The sequence below is a fragment of the Kogia breviceps genome, chromosome 6 (assembly GCF_026419965.1).
Source record: "Kogia breviceps isolate mKogBre1 chromosome 6, mKogBre1 haplotype 1, whole genome shotgun sequence".
Lineage (NCBI taxonomy): Eukaryota > Metazoa > Chordata > Mammalia > Artiodactyla > Physeteridae > Kogia > Kogia breviceps.
This window is the reverse complement of record NC_081315.1, coordinates 46,782,667-46,799,976: the sequence shown is the minus strand read 5'-3', so window position 1 is coordinate 46,799,976 and position 17,310 is coordinate 46,782,667. Positions and strand designations below refer to the sequence as shown.

The 17,310-nt window shown below is 49.6% G+C and overlaps 1 long non-coding RNA gene across 3 annotated transcripts in view; it reads right to left on the bottom strand.

The window, feature by feature from the left end:
- LOC136794360 (uncharacterized) overlaps positions 1-17,310 on the bottom strand; it is a 90,432-nt gene that overhangs the window by 62,813 nt on the left and 10,309 nt on the right. The window contains exon 1 of one of the 3 annotated variants that reach the window (XR_010841021.1): positions 11,324-11,371. The exons of the other annotated variants lie outside the window; for them this stretch is intronic. This is a non-coding gene — a long non-coding RNA (uncharacterized lncRNA). Of the gene's footprint in view, positions 1-11,323; positions 11,372-17,310 lie in introns of those variants that run through there. 3 annotated transcript variants of the gene reach the window in all.

Below are 17,310 nucleotides of genomic sequence, written 5' to 3'. Positions count from 1 at the left end.
TCCCTAATGGTCCCTGCTGCAATTAATAACTAAAAAAAGGACACTGTCCTGAGCTAATATCCTGACACATTTCTAGCCACTGTCCTGATACTTTCCAAAAGAAAGCCTGTTGCCGTCCTTAAGTGAAGACCTGAGGCTGTTCCTAACTCAGGCCCTGAAGCTTTCCCTAACTGAGGCCTTGATTCTGTGACTAACACAGGCCCTGTTCATGTCTTTCACTATGACCTGCATGCTGACCCCACAAAGGCCCTGATGCTGTTCCTACGTCATGCCCTGACTGTGTCTCCAGCAGGTGGGCTGGCACTAGGCCTCACTCAGGCCTAGACGTTCTCCCTAAGTCAGGCTCTGACGATGTCCCTACCCGAAGCCCTGACACAGGTCCTAAATTAGGCCCTGATTCTCTAAATAACTAAGGTCTTGACACCAACCCAGGTCATTTTCTGACACTATCCCTGGCTCGGATCATGAGTCTGTCCCAAGCTCATGTCCTGCATCTTATCCTAAATGAAACCCTAATAGTATCCCTAACTAAGCCCTGACTAATCCGAACAAAGGCCTTGACACTATCTCTCACTAAAGCCCGGAATCTGTCCCTAACATGGCACCTGTTGCAATCAATAACTAAAATCCGAACACTGTCCTGAGGTAATTTCCTGACACATTTCTATGCACGATCCTGACACTGTCCCAAACCGGTCGGTGTCTGTAAGTGAAGTCCTGACACTGTGCCTAACTCAGGCCCTGAAGCTTTCCTTAAGTGAGGCCTTGATTCTGTGACTCACTCAAGGCCTGCTCATGTCTTTCACTATGACCTTTCGCTGACCCAACCAAGGTGTTTATGCTGCTCCTAAGTCGTACCCTGACTGTGTCTGCAGCTAGGGGGCTGACGCTAGGCCTCACTCAGGCCCTGACATTCTCCATAAGTCAGGTCTGACGCTGTCCCTACCGAAAATCTTGACGCAGGTCCTAAATTTTAGGCCTTGATTCTCTAAGTAACTAAGGTCTTGATACCAAATCTAGGTCATTAACTGACACTACCCCTAGACCTTAATCTAATCTTGACTTTAGCTAATGTCAAGTTTAGGGAAAGAGATTCTTTACGATGAAATTCTTTCATCATATGAATATTGGTTTCTTAAAACAATAATTTTTAAACTCTTGTTAACCTTAAACAAAGTGTACTCAACTGCTGTGGAATATTCCTTCATAGCAGCGTGCATGGTTTACTTTTACATTCTTGTGTGTTGGCCTTCAGGGTTCTTGCAGGAATGGCTCCTCTTATGCTAACTAAATCATCCCTGATGCTGAACATAAATAAGGCGCTGAAATTACTCCCGATGCTCTGAACCTGTCCCTAACTACGGCCTGGAGACTCGTGCTAAACCAGGCCCTGACACTGTCCCAAACCAAGACCCTGACATTACACGTAACTCGGACCCTGACACTACTCCTAGCTCAGTCCCTGACACTATTACCTAACAAAGCCCATAATGATATTCCTAACTCAGACCCTGACACTGACTCTAACCTAAGGCCCTACTGCCGCCAATATCTAAAGTCCTGATGCTATCCTGAGTTAATATCCTGACCCAGGTCTTACCAAGGTCCTGAAACTGACCCAAAGTAAGCCTTGATGCTGTCCATAAATGAGGCCCTGAGGCTCTCCCTAACAGAGGCCCAGAGAATGTCTTTAGTGAAGACCCTCACGCTGATCCCACAGAGGCCCTTCTGCTGCTCCTAAGTCATGCCCTGACAGTGTCCCGAACTCAGGCCCTAAACATAAGCCTCACTTAGGCCCTTTGGCTGTACCTTCCTTATGCTCTGACGCTGTCTGTATAGGAAGCCCTGGCAGTGGTCCTGATTTAGGCCCTCACGCTGGTCCTAAGTAAGGCCCTGAGGCTCTCAATAACGAAGGTCTTCACGCTTTTCCTGGGTCATTTCGTGACGCTATCCCTGGCCCGGAACCTGACTCTGTCCCAAGCTCATGTCCTGCATCTTATCCTAAATGAAACCCTAATACTCTCCCTAACTAAGCCCTGACGAAACCTAACAAAGGCCTTCACACTATCTCTCACGAGCGCCCGGAATCTGTCCCTAATGGTCCCTGCTGCAATTAATAACTAAAAAAAGGACACTGTCCTGAGCTAATATCCTGACACATTTCTAGCCACTGTCCTGATACTTTCCAAAAGAAAGCCTGTTGCCGTCCTTAAGTGAAGACCTGAGGCTGTTCCTAACTCAGGCCCTGAAGCTTTCCCTAACTGAGGCCTTGATTCTGTGACTAACACAGGCCCTGTTCATGTCTTTCACTATGACCTGCATGCTGACCCCACAAAGGCCCTGATGCTGTTCCTACGTCATGCCCTGACTGTGTCTCCAGCAGGTGGGCTGGCACTAGGCCTCACTCAGGCCTAGACGTTCTCCCTAAGTCAGGCTCTGACGATGTCCCTACCCGAAGCCCTGACACAGGTCCTAAATTAGGCCCTGATTCTCTAAATAACTAAGGTCTTGACACCAACCCAGGTCATTTTCTGACACTATCCCTGGCTCGGATCATGACTCTGTCCCAAGGTAATGTCCTGCATCTTATCCTAATTGAAACCCTAATACTCTCCCTAACTAAGGCCCGGACTAATCCTAATTAAGGCATTGACCCTATCTCTCACTAAGGCCCAGAATCTATCCCTAACATGGGCCCTGCTGCAATCAATAATGAAAATCCGGACACTATCCTGAGCTAATATGCTGACACATTTCTATCCACGGACCTGACACAGTCCCAAAGAAAGGCCTGTCGCTGTCCTTAAATGAAGACCTGAGGCTGTGCCTAACTCAGGCCCTGAAGCTTTCCCTAACGGAGGCCTCGATTCTCTGACTCACTCAGGCCCTGCTCATGTCCTTAACTATGACCCGAATGCTGACCCAACAAAGGCCCGGATGCTGCTTCGACGTCATGCCCTGACACTGTCTCCAGCTAGGGGCCTGAAGCTGGGCCTCACTCAGGCCCTGTTTCTTGCCCAATTCCGGCCCTGATGCTGGTCCTAAATAAGGCCCTCAGGTTCTCAGTAACTAAGGTCTTGACACTATCCCGAGGTCATTTGCTGACACAATCCCTAGACTTTACCCTAACCCTGTCCCTAGCTAATGTCCTGCCTCTTATGCTAACTGAAGCCCTTATGCTGTGCCCATGTCAGGACCTGAATTGAGTCCCCATGCCGTGACACTGTCCCTAACTAAGGCCTGGATGTTAGGCCTAACTCAAGGCCTGACACTGTCCCTAACTAAGGCCCTGATGCCATCAATATCTAAAGTCCTCACACTATCCTCAGCTAATTTACTATCCCATCTCTTACTAAGGTCCTGAAAATGTCGCTAAGTAAGCCGTGACGCTGTCCCTAACAGAAGGCCTGCTCATGTCTTTAACGAAGACCATAATGCTGATCCAACAACGGCACTGATGCTGCTCCTGTGTCACGCCCTGACAGTGTCCCCACCTACAGGAATGACGCTAGGCCTCACTCAGGCCCTGTCGCTCACCCCAAGCCAGTCCGGGATGCGATTTTTACATGAAGCCCTAACATTGCTTCTAAAGAAGGCCCTGATGCTCTCAGTAACTAAGGTCTTGACACTATCTCTCACTAAGGCCTGGAATCTGTCCCTAACATGGGTCCTGCTGCAATCAATAACTAAAATCCGGACACTATCCTGAGCTAATATGCTGACACATTTCTATCCAAGGTTCTGACACTGTCCCAAAGAGAGCCCTGTCGCTCTCCTTAACTGAAGACGTGAGGCTGTGCCTAACTCAGGCCCTGAAGCTTTCCTTAACCCAGGCCTTGATTCTGTGACTCACTCAAGCCCTGCTCATGTCTTTCACTATGACCCGAATGCTGACTCCACAAACGCCCTGATGCTGCTCCTAAGTCATGCCCTGACAGTGTCTGCATCTAGGGGCCTGATGCTAGGCCTCACTCAGGCCCTCACTTTCTCCCTATACCAGGCTCTGACACTGTCCCTACCCGAAGCCCTGGCACAGATCCTAAATTAGGCCCTGATTCTATAAGTAACTAAGGGCTTGATTCCAAACCTAGGTCATTACCTGACACTAGCCCTAGACCTGAACGTAAACTTCTCTTTTGCTAATGTTAAATTTAGCTAAAGAGATTCTTTAGGATGAAATTCTTTCATCTTCTGAATAGAGTTTTCTGAAAAAAATAATGTTTAAACTCTTACTGAACTTAAACAAAATGTACTCAACTTCTGTGGAATATTCCTTTATACCAGCCTGCCTGGTTTACTTCTGCATTTGCCTGTGTTGGCTTTCAGGGTGCTTGTAGGAATACCTCCTCTTATGCTAACGAACTAACTCTTATTATGCTAAATCCCTGATGTTTTCCCTAATTAAATTCAGGAAACTCCTCCCAAGGCTGTGAACCCTTCCCAAACTGAGGCCTGGAGGCTCATCCTAGCTCAGGCCCTGACACAACTCCTAGCTCAGTCCCTGACACTATACCTAACAAAGGCTATAATGCTAGTCCTAACTCAGGCCCTGACACTGTTTCTAACTACAGCCCAGCTGCCGCCAATATCTAAAATCCTGATACTATCCTGAGTTAATATCCTGACCCAGGTCTTACCAAGGTCCTGAAACTGACCCAAAGTAAGCCTTGATGCTGTCCATAAATGAGGCCCTGAGGCTCTCCCTAACAGAGGCCCTGATAATGTCTTTAATGAAGAACCTGACGCTAATCCCACAGAGGCCCTTCTGCTGCTCCTAAGTCATGCCCTGACAGTGTCCCGAACTCAGGCCCTAAAGATAAGCCTCACTTAGGCCCTTTGGCTGTACCTTCCTTATGCTCTGACGCTGTCTGTATAGGAAGCCCTGGCAGTGGACCTGATTTAGGCCCTCACGCTGTTCCTAAGTAAGGCCCTGAGGCTCTCAATAACGAAGGTCTTCACGCTTTTCCTGAGTCATTTCGTGACTCTATCCCTGGCCCGGAACCTGACTCTGTCCCAAGCTCATGTCCTGCATCTTATCCTAAATGAAACCCTAATAGTATCCCTAACTAAGCCCTGACCAATCCGAACAAAGGCCTTGACACTATCTCTCACTAAAGCCCGGAATCTGTCCCTAACATGGCACCTGTTGCAATCAATAACTAAAATCCGGACACTGTCTTGAGATAATTTCCTGACACATTTCTATGCACGATCCTGACACTGTCCCAAACCTGTCGGTGTCTTTAAGTGAAGACCTGACACTGTGCCTAACTCAGGCCCTGAAGCTTTCCCTAACGGAGGCCTTGATTCTGTGACTCACTCAAGGCCTTCTCATGTCTTTCACTATGACCTTTCGCTGACCCAACCAAGGTGTTTATGCTGCTCCTAAGTCGTACCCTGACTGTGTCTGCAGCTAGGGGGCTGACGCTACGCCTCACTCAGGCCTTGACGTTCTCCATAAGTCAGGTCTGAATCTGTCCCTACCGAAAATCTTGACGCAGGTCCTAAATTTTAGGCCTTGATTCTCTAAGTAACTAAGGTCTTGACACCAAATCTAGGTCATTAACTGACACTACCCCTAGACCTTAATCTAATCTTGAATTTAGCTAATGTCAAGTTTAGGGAAAGAGATTCTTTTTTTTTTTTTTTTTTTTTTTTTTTTTTGTGGTACGCGGGCCTCTCTCTGTTGTGGCCTCTCCCTTTGCGAGGCACAGGCTCCGGACGCGCAGGCTCAGCGGCCATGGCTCACGGGCCCAGCCACTCCGCGGCATGTGGGATCTTCCCGGACCGGGGCACGAACCCGTGTCCCCTGCATCGGCAGGCGGACTCTCAACCACTGCGCCACCAGGGAAGCCCCAGGAAAGAGATTCTTTACGATGAAATTCTTTCATCATATGAATATTGGTTTCTTAAAACAATAATTTTTAAACTCTTGTTAACCTTAAACAAAGTGTACTCAACTGCTGTGGAATATTCCTTCATAGCAGCGTGCATGGTTCACTTTTACATTCTCGTGTGTTGGCCTTCAGGGTTCTTGCAGGAATGGTTCCTCTTATGCTAACTAAATCATCCCTGATGCTGAACATAAATAAGGCGCTGAAATTACTCCCGATGCTGTGAACCGCTCCCTAACTACGGCCTGGAGACTCGTGCTAACCCAGGCGCTGACACTGTCCCTAACCAAGACCCTGACATTACACGTAACTCGGACCCTGACACTACTCCTAGCTCACTCCCTGACACTATACCTGACAAAGCCCATAATGATATTCCTAACTCAGACCCTGACACTGACTCTAACTAAGGCCCTACTGCCGCCAATATCTAAAGTCCTGATGCTATCCTGAGTTAATATCCTGACCCAGGTCTTACCAAGGTCCTGAAACTGACCCAAAGTAAGCCTTGATGCTGTCTGAAAATGAGGCCCTGAGGCTCTCCCTAACAGAGGCCCTGATAATGTCTTTAGTGAAGACCCTCACGCTGATCCCACAGAGGCCCTTCTGCTGCTCCTAAGTCATGCCCTGACACTTTCCCTAACTCAGATCCTCAAGATAGGCCTCACTTAGGCACTTGGGCTGTACCTTACTTAGGCTCTGATGCTGTCCTTATATGAAGCCAGGGCAGTGGTCGTGATTTAGGGCCTGACTCTGGTCCTAAGTCAGGCCCCGATGCTCTCAATAACTAAGGTTTTAACGCTTTCTCTTGGTCGTTTCCTGACACTATCCCTGGCCCGGAACCTGACTCTGTCCCAAGCTCATGTCCTGCATCTTATCCTAAATGAAACCCTAACACTCTCCGTAACTAGGGCCCTGAATAATCCTGCCTAAGGCCTTGACACGACTTCTCACTAAGGCCCGGAACCTGACATTGTCCCTAGAAAAGGCCCTGACTATACCTAACAAAGGCTATAATGCTAGTCCTAACTCAGGCCCTGACACTGTTTCTAACTAAAGCCCAGCTGCCGCCAATATCTAAAATCCTGATACTATCCTGAGTTAATATCCTGACCCAGGTCTTACCAAGGTCCTGAAACTGACTAAAAGTAAGCCTTGATGCTGTCCATAAATAAGGCCCTGAGGCTCTCCCTAACAGAGACCCTGATAATGTCTTTAATGAAGAACCTGACACTGATCCCACAGAGGCCCTTCTGCTGCTCCTAAGTCATGCCCTGACAGTGTCCCGAACTCAGGCCCTAAACATAAGCCTCACTTAGGCCCTTTGGCTGTACCTTCCTTATGCTCTGACGCTGTCTGTATAGGAAGCCCTGGCAGTGGTCCTGATTTAGGCCCTCACGCTGGTCCGAAGTAAGGCCCTGATGCTCTCAATAACGAAGGTCTTCACGGTTTTCCTGGGTCATTTCGCGACGCTATCCCTGGCCCGGAACCTGACTCTGTCCCAAGCTCATGTCCTGCATCTTATCCTAAATGAAACCCTAGTACTCTCCCTAACTAAGCCCCGACTAAACCTAACAAAGGCCTTCACACTGTCTGTCACCAACACCCAGAATCTATCCCTAATGGTCCCTGCTGAAATCAATAACTAAAATCCGGACACTGTCCTGAGCTATTACCCTGACTCATTTCTATCCACTGTCCTGATACTTTCCAAAAGAAAGCCTGTTGCAGTCCTTAAGTGAAGACCTGAGGCTGTGCCTAACTCAAGCCCTGAAACTTTCCCTAACTGAGGCCTTGATTCTGTGACTAACACAGGCCCTGCTCATGTCTTTCACTATGACCCGAATGCTGACCCAGCAAAGGCCCTGATGCTGTTCCTACGTCATGCCCTGACTGAATCTCCAGCTAGTGGGCTGGCACTAGGCCTCACTCAGGCCTAGACGTTCTCCCTAAGTCAGGCTCTGATGCTGTCCCTACCCGAAGCCCTGACACAGGTCCTAAATTAGGCCCCGATTCTCTAAGTAACTAAGGTCTTGACACCAACCCAGGTCATTGGCTGACACTATCCCTGGCTCGGATCATGAGTCTGTCCCAAGGTAATGTCCTGCATCTTATCCTAATTGAAACCCTAATACTCTCCCTAACTAAGGCGCTCACGGATCCTAACTAAGACTTTCACCTTATCTCTCATTAAGGCCCAGAATTGGTCCCTGACATGGGCCGTGCTCCAGTCAATAATGAAAATCCCGACACTATCCTGAGCTAATATCCTGACACATTTCTATCCACGGACCTGACACAGTCCCAAAGAAAGGCCTGTCGCTGTCCTTAAATGAAGACGAGAGGCTGTGCCTAACTCAGACCCTGAAGCTTTCCCTAACGGAGGCCTCGATTCTCTGACTCACTCAGGCCCTGCTCATATCTTTAACTATGACCCGAATTCTGACCCAACAAAGGCCCTGATGCTGCTTCGACGTCATGCCCTGACACTGTCTCCAGCTAGGGGCCTGAAGCTGGGCCTCACTCAGGCCCTGTTTCTTGCCCAATTCCGGCCCTGATGCTGGTCCTAAATAAGGCCCTCAGGTTCTCAGTAACTAAGGTCTTGACACTATCCCGAGGTCATTTGCTGACACAATCCCTAGACTTTACCCTAACCCTGTCCCTAGCTAATGTCCTGCCTCTTATGCTAACTGAAGCCCTTATGCTGTGCCCATGTCAGGACCTGAATTGAGTCCCCATGCCCTGACACTGTCCCTAACTAAGGCCTGGATGTTAGGCCTAACTCACAGCCTGACACTGTCCCTAACTAAGGCCCTGATGCCATCAATATCTAAAGTCCTCACACTATCCTCAGCTAATTTACTATCCCATCTCTTACTAAGGTCCTGAAAATGTCGCTAAGTAAGCCGTGACGCTGTCCCTAACAGAAGGCCTGCTCATGTCTTTAACGAAGACCATAATGCTGATCCAACAACGGCACTGATGCTGCTCCTGTGTCACGCCCTGACAGTGTCCCCACCTACAGGAATGACGCTAGGCCTCACTCAGGCCCTGTCGCTCGCCCGAAGCCAGTCCGTGATGCTATTTTTACACGAAGCCCTAACATTGCTTCTAAAGAAGGCCCTGATGCTCTCAGTAACTAAGGTCTTGACACTATCTCTCACTAAGGCCTGGAATCTGTCCCTAACATGGGTCCTGCTGCAATCAATAACTAAAATCCGGACACTATCCTGAGCTAATATGCTGACACATTTCTATCCAAGGTTCTGACACTGTCCCAAAGAGAGCCCTGTCGCTCTCCTTAACTGAAGACGTGAGGCTGTGCCTAACTGAGGCCCTGAAGCATTCCTTAACCGAGGCCTTGATTCTGTGACTCACTCAAGCCCTGCTCATGTCTTTCACTATGATCTGAATGCTGACTCCACAAACGCCCTGATGCTGCTCCTAAGTCATGCCCTGACAGTGTCTGCATCTAGGTGCCTGACGCTAGGCCTCACTCAGGCTCTCACATTCTCCCTATATCAGGCTCTGACACTGTCCCTACCCGAAGCCCTGGCACAGGTCCTAAATTAGCCCCTGATTCTCTACGTAACTAAGGGCTTGTTTCCAAACCTAGGTCATTACCTGACACTAGCCCTAGACCTGAACGTAAACTTCTCATTTGCTAATGTTAAATTTAGCTAAAGAGATTCTTTAGGATGAAATTCCTTCATCTTCTGAATATAGTTTTCTGAAAAAAATAATGTTTAAACTCTTACGCACCTTAAACAAAATGTACTCAACTTCTGTGGAATATTCCTTTATACCAGCGTGCATGGTTTACTTCTGCATCTGAGTGTGTTGGCTTAAAGCGTGCTTGTAGGAATTCCTCCTGTTATGCTAACTAAATCCCTGATGCTGTCCCTAAATAACGCCCTGAAATTAGTCCCGAGGCTGTGAATCTGTCCCAAACTTAGGCCTGGAGGCTCCTCCTAGCTCAGTCCCTGACACTATACCTAACAAAGGCTATAATGCTACTCCTAACTCAGGCCCTGACACTGTGTCTAACTAAGGCACTAGTGCCGCCAATATCTAGAGTCCTGATACTATCCTGAGTTAATATCTTGACCCAGGTCTTACCAAGGTCCTGAAACTTACCCAAAGTTAGCCTTGATGCTGTCCATAAATGAGGCCCTGAGGCTCTCCCTAACAGAGGCCCTGATAATGTCTTTAATGAAGAACCTGACGCTGATCCCACAGAGGACCTTCTGCTGCTCCTAAGTCATGCCCTGACAGTGTCCCGAACTCAGGCCCTAAAGATAAGCCTCACTTAGGCCCTTTGGTTGTACCTTCCTTATGCTCTGACGGTGTCTGTATAGGAAGCCCTGGCAGTGGTCCTGATTTAGGCCCTCACGCTGGTCCTAACTACGGCCCTGAGGCTCTCAATAACGAAGGTCTTCACGCTTCTCCTGGGTCATTTCGTGACGCTATCCCTGGCCCGCAACCTGACTCTGTCCCAAGCTAATATCCTGCATCTTATCCTAACTGAAACCCTAATAGTCTCCCTAACTAAGCCCTGACTAACCCTAAATAAGTCCTTCACACTCGCTCTCACTAAGGCCCGGAATCTGTCCCTAACATGGGACCTGTTGAAATCAATAACTAAAATCTGGACACTCTCCTGAGATAATTTCCTGCCACATTTCTATGCACGTTCCTGACTCTGTCCCAAAGAAAGCCCTGTCAGTGTCCTTAAGTGAAGTCCTGAGGCTGTGCCTAACTCAGGCCCTGAAGCTTTTCCTAAATGAAGCCTTGATGTTCTTAGTAACTCAGGTTCTGATCATATCTTTCACTGAGACCATAATGTTGACCCAACAAAGGCCCTGATGCTGCTCTTAAGTCATGCCCTGACAGTTTCTCCAGCTAAGATCCTGTTAATGTACACATTCAACGCAATCCTTACCAAAAGTCCAATGACATTTTCCATAGAAACAGGACGAACCATCTTAGGTTGTGTGTGGAACCACAAAGGACCCAGAAGAACCAAAGCGACCCTGAGGCAGGGGAATGTGTGGAGGCATCTCGTTCCCTGACTTCACACTTCATTATGAAGCTAGTCCCCCAAAATTGTGGCATTGGCAGAAAAACAGGCACACAGACCAGAGGAATAGAGCAGAGAGCCCAGGAATCAACCTACAGGTATGTGATCAGTTAATTCACAAGAAAGGAGCCAAGAACATACACCAGGGAAAGGACAGGCCCCTCAATAAACGGTGCTGGGAAAACCAGACACTACACGCCAAAGAACGACATTCAACTGTCTACACCCCACACAAAATGGGCCAAAAACCCAGTTTTCCACATCAAGCCCTTCCTCTCCTGGGTCCTCTGGAGACAGACACCCACAGCGGTCAGCCCTGCACAGGAACCTTCTCCCCACTTTTCCTCACCTTCTCCCTCAGCGGCATCACCTCCTAGCAGGTCCTGAGGAGATCAGGCTCATGTCAGCCTGAACTGGACCCCCCAGTGTCCCAGAGCTGAAGCCTCGGCGGGTCCTGAGGAGACCCGGTTTCCGTTAGTGTGGACTTGACCCCGGGTTGTACCGAAGCCAGGCCATCAGCGTGGACTCAGCCCCGCGTGTTCCTGAAGCCAAAGCCCCAGCAGGTCCCGAGGAGACAGGGCTCCTCCCAGCATGAACATGAACAGCGTGATCTGAACAGACATCCTGCCAAAAAAGTTACAGATAGTAAAAGTCATACAGAAAAAAGCTCAACATCATATACCATTAGGGAACTACAAATTAAAATCATGAGACACCATAGCACACCAATTGGGACTGCTAAGCTCCAAAAATATGACAATACCAATTGCTAGAGGGTGAGGAACAAAAGGAACTCTCCCTCATAGCTGGGGGGATGCCTGTGCAGCCACTTTGTAAGACAATTTGGCAGTTTTTTCCAAAGCTAAACAAGTCTCACGTTGGGATCCAACAATCATACTTCCAGTATTTAGGCAACTGCTTTGAAAATCTATGTCCAAATGCAAACAAGGATGCAATTATGCACAGCAGCACTTCCATAATGGCTAAAAACTTGAAATCAGGATATCCTTCAAAAGATGAATGCATAAGCAAATTGGGATACATCCATGTCAAGGCGAGTAGAATATGCCACCTCAAAATATGTCTCTCTGGCATAAGGGTTATTGGTCTGCTTTAAAAAGAATAGGGCTTCCCTGGTGGCTCAGTGAGTAAGAGTCCACCTGCCGATTCAGGGGACACAGGTTCGAGGCCCGGTCCGGGAAGATCCCACATGCCGCAGAGCAACTAAGCCTGTGCGCCACAACTACTGAGCCTGTGCTCTAGAGCCCGCGAGCCACAACTACTGAGCCCGTGTGCCACAACTACTGAAGCCTGCATGCCTAGAGCCTGTGCTCCGTGACAAGAAAAGCCACCACAATGAGAAGCCCCTGCTCGCCAACACCCAGAGAAAAGACTGCACGCAGCAACGAAGACCCAATGAAGCCAAAAATAAAATAATAAATTTATTTTTTAAAAAAATCTCAGAAAACTGAGATTGCCGTTTTATGAAGGGCATTTACAATAGAGAAATCTCCATTTATAAGGGTATGTCCCTCTTTGCACCAAACATAGAAGGATAATTAAATCTTAAGTAACTCTTTTCAATGGGGAAGTCCTGACTTAAATGTGCACACAGCCATACCCTTGTTTACTGTGCTTTGCATGATAACCTTCCATAACTGGCCTTCCCCCCTTCCCCAGCATCTTTTCTGTTTTTAGCTGAAGACGGTATTGAAGGGGATGGTTTGGGGAGTGACTTAGTTTTCCGTGGTATCCCCCCTCTATTCAGAAGGTATACATGTTATTAAACTTCTGCTTTTCTCCTGGTAATCTGTCTTTTATTACAGGGGCGGGGGGGGGCCTCAACCAAGAACCTAGAAAAGTAGAGGGAAAATTGTTTTTCCTCCCATACACATGCAGTGGAATACTACTCAGCAGAAAGGAATGCACCATCCACCTATGGAAAGACATGGATAAACCTTCAGCGTGTACTGCTAAGTGAAAAATCCAGCCTGAGCAGGCTGCACACAGTATGACCCCATTGATGACATCCCGGGAAAGGCAAAGCTACATAGATGATAAGCAGATCATGGGGTGGGGGGTTTGAAGTAGTCCATGTGATACTCTAGGATGGATACCTGTCACTATGCATTTGTCTAAGCCCATAGATGTGTGTAGCCCAAGGGGCCAATCATAATCTACTCAAATTTAGTTATTTAGGGTGTAGGATGTTGCACGATGGAATACGTCATGTGACAGAATCTAACTGTATTAGAAATATATGGAAACAACTCACTGTAGGGGATGGGGTAAAAGCTGCTGACTTAAGTTACCTTTGGAAATGAATGGAATCTGTAGGCTAAAGGCAAAATGGCCCGTATATATACAGTGGGCTTTGTTTTATGAAGTTCTTTCCAGGGTGTAGTAGCTAACAATTCTGAAACCTCTGCACATGTAATGTGGAAAGGAGCAATGCATAGATAAATGGCAGATGGTGGGAGCCAGGCTCCTTGCTGTGGGAGTGCGAAGTTACAGGTACGCAAGGGGAGAGCCTCTGCCCTCGTAATCCTGGATCTGGGCTTCCTGGGAGGATGCCGACTGGCCGGGGGGAACACACAGATCTTCACGCCGGGAAGACCCTGCAGACATAGGAACTTCGCACCCCATCTTTCCATCCACACCTGCTGGAAACACTCAGCACTCCGTAATCAGTCAACTGCAGCGTTTAAGACATTCTCACCCCTAAGCAAATAAAGGAGCGTGAGGGTCTTGCTTACCCCTAAGCTGTCCCAGAATCTAGGCCCTGGGTGGAGACAGTTTGGGGATTCCTGGGACACTGAATCCAGGCTCTGGGGGTGGAGCCAAGTTGGGGGCTCCTGGGCCTCTGAATCCAGGCCCTGGGGGTGGAGCCAGGTTGGGGGTTCCTGGGCCTCTGACCAGCAGGTGAGAGGAAGGAGGAAGACCAGTCCTGAGGACAGAGGTGCCCTGAAGTCTGTGAGCCCAGGAGCCCCGATGGGACTCATTCCCAGGGAGGACATGGGCGGGGCCTGCAGTGGTTCTGTGTTCCCCCTGGGCCCTTTGATGAAGCCATGGCAGCACTGGGCCCAGACGTCTCCTGGCGGCGTCTCAAACTCTGACACAGTGGTTTTACAAAGGAACAAGAGAATGGAGCTGAGCCCCTGACGGCCACTCCTTTCTGGCTCTGAGTTGCTTCCAACAAGACCGCAGTCACCTGCATTAGTCTGCTGTGACCCATCTGCCCCCACTTTGCCTTTCCTCTCCCTCCCTGCCATGATTCCAGTGACATTTCCAGCCCGGACCCCTCTCCCAGGCCAGACGCCTCCGTCCAGTCACTGCACACCCATCTCACCTTGGGGGCTTAGCAGGGTTTCAGAGGACTGGGATCCTGCAGCTCCCCACACCCAGGAGCAGCCCCACCTTCCCAGGTTGCTGAGCCCAGGCACCAGGTGTAACCGAGCAGGACCCTGTGGGGCCTTCGCAGGACAGAGCCCTCCCCCACACCCTCTGCTGTAGCTCCTCTCTGAAGTACCTGGATAACAGTGCCCGATGCATGCTTCCTCCACCACCAAGTGGAAGAAATTAACTACTTGATGATCAGGAACAGGTAACCCCGGAGCTCCTGGTGCTTAAGAATTTATAACGTTAACCGCCCGTTACCTCACCATCAATCAGAGAATTGTGCACCAGCTGATCACATACCCTGCGACCCCCCTCCTTCACTTGGCCTTGAAAATTGCTTTGCTGAAATCCTTCAGGGAGCTCGGGGTTTTAGAGCACAGGCCACCTGGCCTCCTTGTATCGGCACTTTGACAATTTAGGCTGCACCTTCCTCCACCACCCCCGGTGTCAGTAGACTGGCTCTGCTGCCCTCGGGCGAGCGGACCCACGTTCGGTTCGGTAACACTGGGGCCTCCCAGGCTCCCACTCGCCTTGTGCCCCAGTGACTGTCAGCTCCTCCTCCACAGTCTTGTTGCAGCAAAAACAGAAACGAAGTTTCCCTGCCCTGAGAACAAGGGGACAGCGAAAAGACTAGAGAAGAAACGTAACCTGGCCTGAAAGAGCTCATCACTCCTTGTTTCACTTTGTCATTCATTTGTAGTAACTAGATTTGTACTCTACAAAGCTAACCTCACTCCGACACTATGGAATTTACCTTCGGCACCCATCACCCCTCACTGTGTGTGTTACAGCCCCTGCTTCTCACTCCCTAACCTTATTATGTAACGCACTTAGATTCTATACGCTCCTCATAACAAATCACCCCCTAGTTTTTCATTTCAGAAACAAGGTCACTGGCCAATAAACCAGAGGCAAACGGACGCAATTACCAGTCTGCTGGACCCCAATTACCGGCGACCTGATGCCAGCGATGACTGTTTTGAAATAATGCAAAGGAAAGGAGGAATGCAAGACCTTCACTACTTTGATCCTTATCCTCTACCCTGGACTGCAGAAGCCCCACATATAAAATCTTCCCTGATTCTCAAAGAGGGGTGCCCAGTTCTTGAGGTGCTAGCCAGCTGTGTCTTCCCTGCTGCCTGGCAGAAAAATAAAGCCATCTGTCTCTTCCTCCAAAACCCCTGTCTCCGTATTTCTGTTCGGCCTCGGTGCACAGGGAAACCGATATTTTGACAACAGCCTGTGGCCAGTTCCCACACTAATTCCCCTCTACGCCCACAGCCGTGGCCCAAGCCCGATCTTGTGCCTGGTTCCTCCATCAGACCTGACAAACCTCCCTGCCCCACGGTGCGTCTCACATCCCACCCCAACGTGGTCTTTCTGAAGCATAAACGAGACTGTGACTCTCTCCCTCCTGTAATCCCCCAAAGTTTCCCCACTTTCGCTAGGGTATCTGCCAAGGCCCTGAGAGTCCCCGGCAGCCCCACTAGGCTGCTGACTCCTGGGTTCCCAGACACTGAGCACCTCAGCAGGCCAGGTGACACGGCAGGAAACCCCAGAACTGCTCACCTCAGGAGGGGGCTGGCACTGCCACTGCCTGATCAAAGAGAGCAGAGAAGGGTTCCCCAGCTGGGACACAAACTCTGCACGAGTGGCCTCTCCTTGAGCCATTAGCTCACCTCGTATGACTTGAGGGAAGGAAGGACCGAGGCACACTTGGTTCCTAAGGAGGATGCTATAGGCTCAGTCATGTCTCCCCAAATCCACATGCTGAATGCCTAACCCCCAGGACCCCAGGATGTGTCTGTATTTGGAGATGGGATTTTTAAAGAGATGATCAAAGTAAAAATGACGTCACTAGGGTGGATCCTAATCCAATAGGATTGATGTCCTACAAGAAGAGATTAGGGGGGCTTCCCTGGTGGCGCAGTGGTTGAGAATCTGCCTGCCGATGCAGGAGACACGGGTTCGTGCCCTGGTCCGGGAAGATCCCACATGCCGCGGAGCAACTAAGCCCGTGAGCCATGGCCGCTGAGCCTGTGCGTCCGGAGCCTGTGCTCCGCAACGGGAGAGGCCACAACAGTGAGAGGCCCGCATACCGAAAAAAAAAAAAAAAAAAAAAAAAAGAAGAGATTAGGACACAGATAGGCACAGGGGGAGACCATGTGAGGACCTGGGGAGAAGGTGGCTGTCTAAGCACCAAGGAGCGAGGCCTCAGGAGAAGCCAGTGTGCAGACACCTTGATCTCCGACAGCATCCAGGACTGGGAGATAGGCCTGTTATTCAAGCTGCGCAGTCTGTGGTATTTGTTACGGTGGTCCCGAGCAGACTCACAGGGTAACTCAGGGCTCAGACTGGACAGACCCCGCTCTCCATCCCCTTGTACGTGAGTTACAGGAGCCCCAGGCACTGAGGAGGGGGTCCCTGAGGAGGCACAAGATAGAAGATGCTAGGCATTAACACGACTGCATTCATGTTAAACGTGCCTGAAGTCCATTCACCTGAGATGGTTTTGTCCTGCATGTACATCGGCACCTTTAGTCTGAACTGCAGACCTTTGGCTTCACCACCTCCACTGCGAGCATTAGCTTCACCTGCTGTGGACCATCTCCTATAGGATTTCCAGAACCACAGAGCATCGAAGCTTCACAGAACCCAGAATCTGTGCGCTAGTGTCTGGGCGACCCTCACAACAGAGCCTCACAGCTGCCCATCAGAACCCATTTCCCTTTTTCCTGTGCACAGCTACCCTGCACATCCCAGCCTTCCCACCCCTTACAGCTGGGGCACAGTGTCTCGTGTTACCAAGGGGAAGGGGTGGAGGTGGTGAGGGCCTTGGCCAGCCTGCATCCTAGGACGGAGGGCACGATGTCCCTGTGGTCACCCCACCCCGCTGGTTGAAACACTCACCTGGAAGCAGGGAGGAGAAACAAAGTG